At 42.6% G+C, this 12,733-nt stretch overlaps 1 long non-coding RNA gene across 1 annotated transcript in view; it reads left to right on the top strand.

Annotated features, from left to right (window-relative positions):
* LOC126187461 (uncharacterized) overlaps nucleotides 1–12,733 on the top strand; it is a 180,247-nt gene that overhangs the window by 84,825 nt on the left and 82,689 nt on the right. The window contains exon 2 of the long non-coding RNA XR_007537730.1: nucleotides 10,917–10,962. This is a non-coding gene — a long non-coding RNA (uncharacterized LOC126187461). The remainder of the gene's footprint in view (nucleotides 1–10,916; nucleotides 10,963–12,733) is intronic.

Here is a 12,733-nt window from a genome sequence, read left to right as displayed (position 1 = left end):
CATCACCTGCATACCACACGCCTTTCAAATGATCAACTGCGTCGCTGGTCTGTTTGTATCCATCTGGAAATTCCCCAAAGCAGTTTTCTAAAGATTCTCTCTGTACCACGCTGCTGACCCGGTACCTTCCCTCTTCGATGACTCACCCAGCGATTTCATTGTCCCTCAACACAGGTCGCTTGAAGAGCGTTCTGTTGCACTCGGGCCGCGATGTCGCAGCTCGCATCTTCTCCCAAGATAAAACGTTTCCTCCAGCAGCTTTTTTCTTCTCTCGCTCATTGACATGCAGGATTTAGGTTCGGTGTGTTAATACCGTGCCGGCCGCGGTGGTCTAGCGGTTCAGGCGCTGCAGTCCGGAACCGCGGGACTGCTACTGTCGCAGGTTCGAATCCTGCCTCGGGCATGGGTGTGTGTGATGTCCTTAGGTTAGTTAGGTTTAAGTAGTTCTAAGTTCTAGGGGACTTATGACCTAAGATGTTGAGTCCCATAGTGCTCAGAGCCATTTGAACCATTTTTGTTAATACCGTCGACTGATTGTCATACCTTTGCATTGCATAGTGTACATTTTAATAGGCAAATCTCCTCATTTTCGAGGGGAAGTATGCCAGGTGATATATTCACCTTCCTGTTATGATGTATAAAATCTCTCATGTAAGGTGCGAAGTTGAAATTCATTTAATCTACCACCTTACACTCATACTGAAGAGGTGCCCATAAGACTTAAGCCTTCTCCTGCGTCTAGTGCGCGTGGCCTTCTCCAATGACTGATACTGATTGTGATTCATACAAATAGTGATCCTTCTTCTCCTCCCAGATACCATCTTTATTTCTTGCGCTACGAGAATTTTCCTTAAATTTTTTCTTTCCGTCCTGTCCAGTTCTTCCATTTCTCCCATCTTATTCAGTATGAGACATTCCAAACTGTGACCTGCTTCTGGCTTAAGAACCATCGTTTGGCACTTAATTTTCGCATTGTGGGAGATTTTTCCTTAGGAGATCAGGAGTCCTGTTTTTTTTGTTTTTTTTCTGCATCGTGTAGTTTGTATACTGTTAGAGCTAATTCTTTATAGTTGGTTAACAGCGCCATACTACGAGAGAACGCTACGTACTCCACCTTCAAAACTTGCTTCATTACATCTAAAGAGATTATTTCTAGTTCTTCGTCTGTTTTTGTGGATAACTTCATACAGTGTATTAAAATATATGCTAATGACGTAACAGATAGTATTTAACCCCATCAGGCGCTTTACAGATGACAGAGTTGTCTGTGGATATTATACGTTGCAATACGTTATTTTTACGAAATGGAGGGAAAAAGGATGACGATCTAAACGTGGTGCAGAGAACGACAGCTGGCTCTGAAGTTACATAAACGTGATGTAATGTCGGTAAATGGATCAAAAGATGAAATACAATTCGACTACGCGATCGGCGATGAGTCACTTAAATAATGCCACAACTTTCAAGTATCCGAAAGCATCTGGTAAAAGCCATATAAGACATAAATCCATCCGCTAGGGCAGAAGACGCCAGATTTGTTGGAAGAATGCAAGGAAAATGTAATTCACGTGCAAAAGTTGTCGTTTGCAAAGTCATCGTTTCGCTAATTCTTGAGTATTGTCTTGCCTGTACTGAAACCTTACCAAAGTGAATTAGCGGAAGAGTGAGAGAAAAAATGCGAAAAAGAACTGCACGACTCAACATGGATTTGCTGAGTCAGCATGACTGCGTCACAGAGGTCGTCGACGCCTCCAGAAGAACGTTATAGAGTAAGCCTTTTGTGCGTCGCGGCGAAGCTTACAAAATTCCGAGACTCCATGTTTCAGTAGACGTAAGACTACCTACAACATACCTCTTCGCGCAGCGACCACGACGCAAAAGCTACAGAAATTCCGGCTCCCACAAAAGGATGTCGCAGTCCTTTAGCGAGAGTTCGTCGAGTGGAATAGGAATTGGGAGAAATGAATCTGGAATCCTCTGCACACACAGTCACACACCGCTTGGTGTTGTGGAGTACACGGGTAAATGTTTAAAACTATCCATGTGCAGCTGACATGTTTACCAAAATTTGTCTGTAGCACTCAGACCGGTAATCGCGTTAGCGCGCCGTTTTCGGCGATGCCTGGAGCGCCGGCGGGTCTCAACAGGAGGTTGGCGGCGCTGGCCGTTTGTCATCCGGACGCCATTGAGGCCGGCGTCCCCTGGGCTGCCGTCCGTTCTCGGTCTGTTCATCCCGCCCTCGCAGGCGCCGCCGTACGCTCCCGCTCCACGACAAAGTCGCGGTCAGCGCGTCACGGCCGAAAAATGGAAACAAATAGGAGAGGCCGCCGGAAACAGAACGACGCGCCGGAAGCCGAATGGAGCAAAGCCGCTCTGCGCCGCCCCTGGGGCGAACGTAAACTTTGCCGTATTTGTACCGAACTACTCGGAAAGTCTGCTACAGTCTGTCAGCATTGGGACTTTACTCGGTTCGGTTACTTTTGGCACAGTCAGATTCTTAATTTTATTTCTTGCTTCACTTCTTTAACTGCTACTTTGTGGCACCAGGCAGGTAATCAGAGCTGCCGTCACCGTCACTTTTAACATGCCGGAGATGCTTCTGATTTTAATAACAAGAAAATTAAAATTAAAATGTTTCAATAGAATCATAATATGCTTAGACCAGTGCTCAGTACATCGCTTTAACATACCTTCCATGAATTTGCAATACACGGAAACGTAAACTTTGAAAAACATTCGTGCGAGAAGTGTTGCATGTCATGCAACTGATGTAAGTACAGCAATATGCGAAAAATATTGCATGTCATGCAACTGATTTAAGAACAATAATAGAAACGTATCGACAATACTGTGATTTTTCTGTCATGAGCAGTATGTCGTGGTCCAAGGCTTATTTCTCTGCCAAAAAAATGATTCAAATGGCTCTGAGCACTATGGGACTTAACATCTGAGGTCATCGGTCCCCTAACGCTGACGCTGACGCTGGAATGACGAGCCTGTCCTTGGCTCGTGGTGTGCAGTTTAGACAAAAGTTTGTCATTCCTGCGGTTCCTGTAAGAGAGAGAAAGATATATTACCACTCTTGTTGATTGGTCCTATCTGGTGTAACCTGAAAAAGAGAAAGACACACTCTGTTGAGGGATTAGTAAAACTTAATCCCTCAGCAGGTCAGGCCAACGCGTGGTTGGCCTGTGATGAGGTTGTTGGCCCAGTCCACGGATGAGCCGGTTGTGGGAGCGTCCCGTCTTCTCGTAGAACGTCCTGGCGATGGCGCGAAACCTGTCTCGGAGAGGCAGGATCCCGGTGTCGTAGTGGAGTTCGCGCGTCGAGAAACGCCTCGGAAGATGCATAGCAGTCTTCAGGGCGCGGTGCTGTATCCGCTGCAGAGTCACAATGTGAGCATCTGCGGCTTTCCCCCAGACCACGGCCGCATACTCTAACAGTGGGCGAACCAATGTTAGGTAAATCAGTCTCCTAGAACTTAGAACTACTTAAACCTAACTAACCTAAGGACATCACGCACATCCATGCCCGAGGCAGGATTCGAACCTGCCACCGTAGCAGTCGCGCGGTTCCGGACTGAAGCGCTTAGAACCGCTCGGCCACCGCGACCGGCTATTTCTCTGCCAGAAACATGCCCTGGATCACTTCACAAAACCATCAGATACGCATATAACGTACTTTATTGTACGATTAGACTGTTACGATACTGGCGACATAATTTACACGACGTGAAATCACAAGTCAGCATTATCAGTATATCACCTAGCATTACGACTGCGCCCGCCGGTGTGACCAAGCGGTTCTAGCCAGTTCAGTCTGGAACCACGCGACCGCTACGGTCGCAGGTTCGAATCCTGCCTCGGGCATGGATGCGTGTGCTGTCCTTAGGTTAGTTAGGTTCAAGTAGTTCTAACTTCTAGGGGACTGATGACCTCAGATGTTTAGTCCCATAGTGCTCAGAGCCATTTGAACCAGCCATTACAACTGCGATACATGTCCGGAGATTAAGGCGGTACTAAAGTGTAAATGGTGGTTAATGCTATTTTTTTTCCTAGTAGTTCCTGCCTACGAATGATGTTTCAAAATTTGAGGGGAGTAAAAGGTTTCCGTGTGAAAGCTACAGGCGACGGTGCCTGTATATGTGCATATATAGGACATCTAACCGCCGCGCGGGATTAGCCGAGCGGTCTCGGGCGCTGCAGTCATGGATTGTGCAGCAGGTCCCGGCAGAGGTTCAAGTCCTCCCTCGGGCATGGGTGTGTCTGTTTGTCCTTAGGATAATTTAGGTTAAGTAGTGTGTAAGCTTAGGGACTGATGACCTTAGCAGTTAAGTCCCATAAGATTTCACACACATTTGAACATTTTTTTGGATATCCAACCCAACTTTGCCATCTCATATATTTCCGAAACGAGAAAAATATGACAAATGCAATTGGCCAGGGATGCACCTAGGGTCTCACACAATGGGCAGGAATGCACATTCCATAAATGTAAACAAACATCACTTTCAACACAAAGTTACGTTTTGTGGGTCGCACATGTATGTTTCTCAACAGAAATTAGAACAAGAGGTACAGACTTGTTTTTATTGTTCTGAACCTCATACCTTCTGAATCACATAGACTTCAAAGGATGGGAACAGCGCCAGAATTTCTGCCGTACTGCGCAAAACAAGGGTTGCCTACAGCCAGCTTTAGGACGATTCAACCAATCCGCATTACGGCATTACGGGAGATACTGTGGCACCGTTTCCATTATTTACGGTCTAAATGTTTCAAAGGGCATGAGGTTTATAGCAGTGAAACCAAGTCTTCCATCATTAATTCTACCTCCAGTTTTCATTTCTGTAGAAAAATCACACACATGTGCCATTTAAAGAAACGTTACCACTTGTAAGAAGTGATGTTTGTTTACTTTTACGGTCTGTTCATTCCTGCCCATTGTATGAATCCCTGATATAGGTGCATCCCTAGCCAATTGCATTTTTTTCCATTGCTTCTATTTCGGAAATATATGAAGTAACAAAGGTAGGTGGGATATCATATACATACGCCGGTGGCTATAACTTCGACGCTCTGTAGCGTGGTGGGATCATGTTTCCAGACTTGGGTTCCTATTCTCATTTTGTTCCTCAAGAGGCCTTCTACATCCTCTCGAATTTTGTCAGTGTAATTTTTGAACACCCTATCTTTAGTAAAGCTAGACTTTGTTTGTTTTTCTTAGCTGGAGATGTTTCCCTTTCTGTTTTGTCTTGCTTAACGTTGTGCTTGTAATCTTCTAGAAATTTTTGTCTTTTTAGAGGACCAACGTTTTCATGCTATTTTATTAAAGTCCGAAAGTTAGATGAAAAATTTGGATATAAATATACGTAGAAATATACAAATTTATTTACTGAAACATTCCTCAAAACAGAGGTTTCTGTCCGACATAAAAATACACGCAGGACTTATTACAATGAGTGTTACACATGAATTCAACGCTATCTCTTCAAGATGTCCCGCCAGGTACATCAATCTTTTGCATTCTCATCATCTCCAACAAAGTTTCTCATTGTTTTCTGTACTTTTGGAGCCAGGTAGTCGTCGATCGTTCATTTCTTCATCTTTCCTCAGTTTCGCAATCGAGTGTCAGATTTAGTATTCTTCTTTCATCCATTCTTCTTTTATAACTGTACGACTGTATTTTTCTTCGATCCAACACATCACGTGTTCTTCCTTTACTTCCATTACTTTCATCACTTCGGTATTCGTTACGTGGTGTTTCCTTGTTATTCTTCCTGATCTTCTCCAGACGTCCATCTCCAACACTGTTTTATACGTCTCTGATTAGATGTCCAAGTCTCTGCCCAACACAGGACTGTATTCTATTATATCGACCCGAATATTCTATAATATCGACCCATAAGATTGAACTGAGATCCCAATGACCTTGCTTGCGTTATTAATTCTTGCATTGTTTTCTAAATTCGAATTCCTCTCTTTTTCTAAAATGGACCACAGCTAACAATAACTATCGACAAATTTTGTTTTATCATCTACATACAATTCATCCAGATTATTACTAAGTTGTTCTGTTGTTTTTAAATGAATCTGCAGAAGAATATAAACGCTTAGAGTAAACTTTTGTCTGGAGGATCATTACCCCCATGGGATTCCCCACCCCCGCCGGAGAACCATGAGACCGAGATGGGTCTGAAACGACTAGACGATAACGAGTGTGTTTATACACTGTGCTGGGCGAACTCCAGCTCCACCCGTAGCATCCCTCTCGCTCCTAACATCGCCTATTAGAAGCAGACGCTTCGCCCGTAAGCAGTGTCCTTGCTGCTCTACGGATACATCGGTCGAAACTGTATCCCTGAGCGACGCAGCATTTAGGGAATCTTTTAACTGTTTCACGTTGCAGTTCTTCTGATGATGTCCTTTGTATTCTTTAGCGCTATCTAACGGTAAACTGATAACGTATGGCTTGTGACATGATTTCTGGTAGCTGCCACTAATAAATGAAAAACAGAGATAAAAATATGGTGAGTTCATTGTAAGCAAAACAACGCGAATTTTATACGAAAATACGCTTGTGATATGATCGAACCGAAAACGGAAAATAGTAAGATCATAACCAACACAGAGTACGCGTCTATATACAGGGTTATTACAAATGATTGAAGCGATTTCACAGCTCTACAATAACTTTATTATTTGAGATATTTTCACAATGCTTTGCACACACATACAAAAACTCAAAAAGTTTTTTTAGGCATTCACAAATGTTCGATATGTGCCCCTTTAGTGATTCGGCAGACATCAAGCCGATAATCAAGTTCCTCCCACACTCGGCGCAGCATGTCCCCATCAATGAGTTCGAAAGCATCGTTGATGCGAGCTCGCAGTTCTGGCACGTTTCTTGGTAGAGGAGGTTTAAACACTGAATCTTTAACATAACCCCGCAGAAAGAAATCGCATGGGGTTAGGTCGGGAGAGCGTGGAGGCCATGACATGAATTGCTGATCATGATCTCCACCACGACCGATCCATCGGTTTTCCAATCTCCTGTTTAAGAAATGCCGAACATCATGATGGAAGTGCGGTGGAGCACCATCCTGTTGAAAGATGAAGTCGGCGCTGTCGGTCTCCAGTTGTGGCATGAGCCAATTTTCCAGCATGTCCAGATACACGTGTCCTGTAACGTTTTTTTCGCAGAAGAAAAAGGGGCCGTAAACTTTAAACCGTGAGATTGCACAAAACACGTTAACTTTTGGTGAATTGCGAATTTGCTGCACGAATGCGTGAGGATTCTCTACCGCCCAGATTCGCACATTGTGTCTGTTCACTTCACCATTAAGAAAAAATGTTGCTTCATCACTGAAAACAAGTTTCGCACTGAACGCATCCTCTTTCATGAGCTGTTGCAACCGCGCCGAAAATTCAAAGCGTTTGACTTTGTCATCGGGTGTCAGGGCTTGTAGCAATTGTAAACGGTAAGGCTTCTGCTTTAGCCTTTTCCGTAAGATTGTCCAAACCGTCGGCTGTGGTACGTTTAGCTCCCTGCTTGCTTTATTCGTCGGCTTACGCAGGCTACGCGTGAAACTTGCCCGCACGCGTTCAACCGTTTCTTCGCTCACTGCAGGCCGACCCGTTGATTTCCCCTTACAGAGGCATCCAGAAGCTTTAAACTGCGCATACCATCGCCGAATGGAGTTAGCAGTTGGTGGATCCCTGTTGAACTTCGTCCTGAAGTGTCGTTGCACTGTTATGACTGACTGATGTGAGTGCATTTCAAGCACGACATACGCTTTCTCGGCTCCTGTCGCCATTTTGTCTCACTGCGCTCTCGAGCGCTCTGGCGCAGAAACCTGAAGTGCGGCTTCAGCCGAAAAAAACTTTATGAGTTTTTCTACGTATCTGTAGTGTGTCGTGACCATATGTCAATGAATGGAGCTACAGTGAATTTATGAAATCGCTTCAATCATTTGTAATAGCCCTGTAGTGATTAGCGTCGCCTCATTGACCTGACACGCTACAGAATCTGCTACATAACATCGTCCTGTTTCGTGTTTCTTCGTACACTCTCGGAGTGACTCAGTTTCGTGATTTATTTATTAGAACTCAGCATTTGTTTCATTGTATTTATGCCACACAAGTTGCCGATACCCTACTAGTGACATTTACTATGTCCCAGATAAGTCACTATTGCTGACATATGCAGGAAAAGTTACGACTGATTGGCACTGCTTTCCGGACCATCACCTCCCAGTATGTGAGCGTGTAAGGTATTTGTCTCACATACCGAGTCACTCATCATGCCACCGACCTGCTACAAGCGCCGTATGTCGCGACACGTGTGCCGCTGAAGCTCCTGACGGACTGGGAAAAGTACCCCTCTGCGGTTTTGTATATCAGCTACAAGTCGAGAAAATATCTTAATCTATCAAACTTAATATTTAAAAAGCTGACTAGAGTAAGTACAGAATGCCAGAATTTTACAAGATACGCCACTACAAACAAAATTTCGGTAGTTGCTCAGCAGCATTTTCCACGTATTTTGGCATAAGCGACCCGTGGTGCCCAGTCTCACTGCAGTCGCTACAGAGTAATTGTATTTCGATTGAGCAATAGCTGGGTCGCGGTGGTTTTGTTCTGCGGTCAGTTCGGGTGCCACACCTGTTATTAATGGACTACTTCTTCTCGGGGCGTGTGAAGAGCCTAATTTACGAGATTCCGATCGGTACGCTTCTGGACCTTGTTGCCAAGATTGTCTGAGCCACGGAAGTTGTTCCCCAAACGTCTGGGATTCTTGAATGTGTGAGACAGTCGATGATGCGTCGCTGTACTTCTGTCTTGATCGTGTTGAACAATACTCGTGAGGGAACAGCATCATTGCAGATTGAACACATTATAACGGAACTGTACACGTCTGGTCTTGGAGTTCTTGAGTTATTCTGTGTTTTGTGTTACATTTTTTTCTGAATGCGTATTACATTCTTTTTCACCGTTTTCAAGTTATTTTTCGCATAAACAAAAGCAGCTGGAGTAACCAACCGAATAAATTAAAGTTACATGAATAGTCTGTAATGTGCCAGCGGAGCCCGTAGATCCCTTATACCAAAATACTCAGAAAATATTCCTGAGGAAACTCCGTGTTTTTCTCAGTGAAGTTCGGGTTCATACTATACAACTACCATTCAAATAAAATCATTCCGCTTTTGGCTGCTAAGATTTTACTTATTGCGGTTTGCAGTTTCATGCATTGTGGGATGTTGTAACCTACTCAGTAATATAAAGCTGTGACGTGGCGCGTAACAGCAGTTGTATGTGATGGTGTGAATTTATCTGCTGTTCCATATACCATACGCACTATAAAGCTGGTGAAATAATGATATAAGCACTCGAGTTTGAATTTCAGGCAGCGGGCGTGGTAAATGGATCACATTGTTTTAACAGCAAAAAGGCGAATTATTTCATTAAAAATCATCAGACTGCTATACGTACTACTACTATACCTGTACGTCCACAACTAACTCGTGTAACAGAGTTTTTTTGTCACACCTCGAAGAATGCGTCATCATAACAGAGGAAAGTAATCGTGTAGTTACAGCCAGTGACCGTATGCCTAAGCAACATTATAATGTAAAGGAAGATACCAGAAGTTTTTCGGCTCCTGTGTATAATCTGTGTTCAGACAGAATAAATTACGAGTACTACTTGTATGATGAATTTGACGCAGCGTTTTCCTGGCTGATAATGGCAAACAGCCATTCGCGTTCCTGGGATTTTACGCTGACTCGGACCGAGGGACGAATGTCACCATGAAATCGGATCGCTTCCCGAGTTTACGCGCCATATTCTGGATTAGGCTCTCATCGCGAATACCATACTTTGCCCTATGGATGTCTGACATTGGTTTAAGCGTAACATACTTCAAAGGAAACGAAGGAAGGTTGGCATTTAACGACTCGTTGACTTCACGGCCTTTGCAGGTGCATTATAAGTTCCGTTACACAAGAATGGGAAAATAAATATGTCCGATGTGTGTCTCATTAAGATACACCTTTTCGAATCGCACAGTGCTAACTACGAACGAAAAGTTCTACTTGTCAAATTAAAATATAGATACCGGATACGACGTAGATGATACAGTTTTACAAATGTTACTCCTATAATGATAATCACAACCTGTAGCAACATCAACATTAATTTTTCAGGTATCTGAAATGGAATGACGAATCTAGACTTCTTTTGAGAGTGTACTAGAAAAACAACTGAAAAGTGCACCTGTTTGAATTGTTAACCAATTTATCATTTAGTATTTCATTTCCTGGTTTTATAACATCTCTCAGTCGTATTGAAATCCACTCCGCGACTTCCGTTAAAATTATTGAATATTTTTACGGTCACGGAGCACACAGCGCACGGACTGAATGTTCCATATCAAATGCCTTTCAAACAAGCTGGCTAACCTGGAAAAACTGGGAATGAGATGGATAGAAGGTAAGTCAAAGATTACACACGTGACTGCACGTATCAGATACACAGATACGTAATGATTGGCTCACAGCTGTATGAAATGCGCAACAGCGTGAAATCAGCCCAAGTATAATGAGAGTGACAAATAATTATGAATTCTAATTTAGTAACGGTTCCTAATAACACATTAATAAACAAGTGTTTCGGAAATAAAGCTAGTCATCTTCAAAATTTTGATTCATCTAGTTTTTCACGTGGCTCCTAGAATATTTCACAGCAGTGTTTCGGCACACGATATAGATATTTGTTTATTTGTCTTTCTGTACGAAAAAAGCAGCTGAATAAATTCCCGATGTTACTCATGTTGCATAATCTTATTGTTTTTCGTTTAATTTATTATATACTTTTATCATGGGAAAATGTCATTTATGACACCGTTTGTTGTTGCAGGTACCGCTACTGCAGACGACCAACGATACGACAACGTTTTCACAAGGTGAGCTTCGCAGCACATACGACAAAACTGTTATTCTGATAAACAAATAACTGTTTACTAAATTCGCATTACATATCTAAGTATTTGTTGATTAAAAATGAAGTCTACTGAACTGACTGATAGTTTATTATGGAAGTAATAGCAAAATTTCCTCAGGAATTCATAAAATCACCTGTTAGTACACATTGTACAGATCAAGCAAGACTTTTTGTTTCTTCAGGAAGAAATTTTTATTTTCAGGACGTAACAATGGCGTCCGGTTCAATAAATTTCTCAGTGATTCCTTCAGTACCAGAAAATCGAACCTGTTACTAATAACCACTCAGTGTGGTAGCAATAAAGGAAATCGTTTGCACATCCTATGAATTTAGATCTATACAGCACCGGGAACACAGTCGCTAAATACTCTAGTTGCCGAATGGTTAAATCAACAACGGTCTTCAAAACAAATTCGCAAGGTGGGTGATCAGTGATTGACTGAGTCACTCATTTGAGTCATCGTGTTTCATTCGTACTGATCGCGCTGAGGTAATTGAAAAGTGCAACCTTACACTAAGTAGCTAAACTTTCCGTCAATGACGTTTTCCCAGAACCTAGATCGGCAGACGTTACAAGAAGCTAGAATTTTCTTACGCATTCACTTGTAAGAGTAGTCATTTTGTTCTTAGATTTGATATGAATACTCCTCGTAAAAAGAATTTTCTAATGTATTTTTTTCTAATGTTCTGAAGTGGACAATATTAAGCCTGTGTTTGAAAATTTGAGTTAGTTTCACAATTGGTTAACGTAATATTTGTCATTCGATGAGAGCATTTCGTTGTTAAACGCAATTCGACCTTCCCCCGCGGTCCTCTTCCAGTACTGTGCTTAAACTGTTTTGACTCACGTGAAAACCGATAATGGATCATTTGCTTGGGTAATGAGTGGGCTGTTAATTGATTCCAAACACGTTCGCCTGAGTGGCAGTGACGAGCTCGTAGGCAAGTGACACGTTGAGCGCGGGTGGATCACACGTGTGAAGTGATTATTTTATTGGCACCACTTGGTTCCTCTTTTGTGCTGATGTTCAGCTACGTTCCTTCGCTGGGCGGGACAAGCAAATAGTTTTACGATTTGAGTATACAACTGTATCCACTTACTACATTCCTGTTTTATACAGTAGCATGCATTAAGTTGTGCGAGGAAGGAGGATTAGCTCTATAAACTTCCTTCGCTAGTTGTTTCATGGAAAAGATAGCAATTACTACAGGCAAACTCACACTTTTCTGCCATATCAAAATGACTGACTAATACTGGTTTGTGGTATTAAGTAGATAATTAAATATTCAGACTGTTTACTGTTTCATCTGTAGAAGAAAAAAAATGTAATAGAAGTTGAAATATTGCCCAAGTTTCAGATCTTTCTAGTGAGTACTGATTTGTGGATCCTAAACATACATGTCGTACTACATTTATTTTGTTAGAAAATTAAGTCATGTTGTCGTTGCTGCTGTGGCCTTACGCCCGAAGACTGGTTTGATGCCGCTCACCATGTTACTCTACTCTGTGCAACCCTCTCCATCTCCGAATAACTAATTACACTTACATCCTTCTCAATCTGCTTACTGTTTTCACCTCTTGGCCTCCATCTATGATTTTTCCCCACGCTTTCCTCCAGTACTAAATTAGTGTTCCCTTGATGTCTCAGGATGTGTCCTATAAACAGATTCCTTCTTAAAATCAGATTGCGACACAGATTTGTTTTCTCCGCAGTGCTGTTCAGTACCTTTAC

The sequence above is a fragment of the Schistocerca cancellata genome, chromosome 5 (assembly GCF_023864275.1).
Source record: "Schistocerca cancellata isolate TAMUIC-IGC-003103 chromosome 5, iqSchCanc2.1, whole genome shotgun sequence".
Taxonomy (NCBI): domain Eukaryota; kingdom Metazoa; phylum Arthropoda; class Insecta; order Orthoptera; family Acrididae; genus Schistocerca; species Schistocerca cancellata.
The sequence above is the reverse complement of the archived record's forward strand: the minus strand, read 5'-3'. Positions and strand labels throughout refer to the sequence as shown.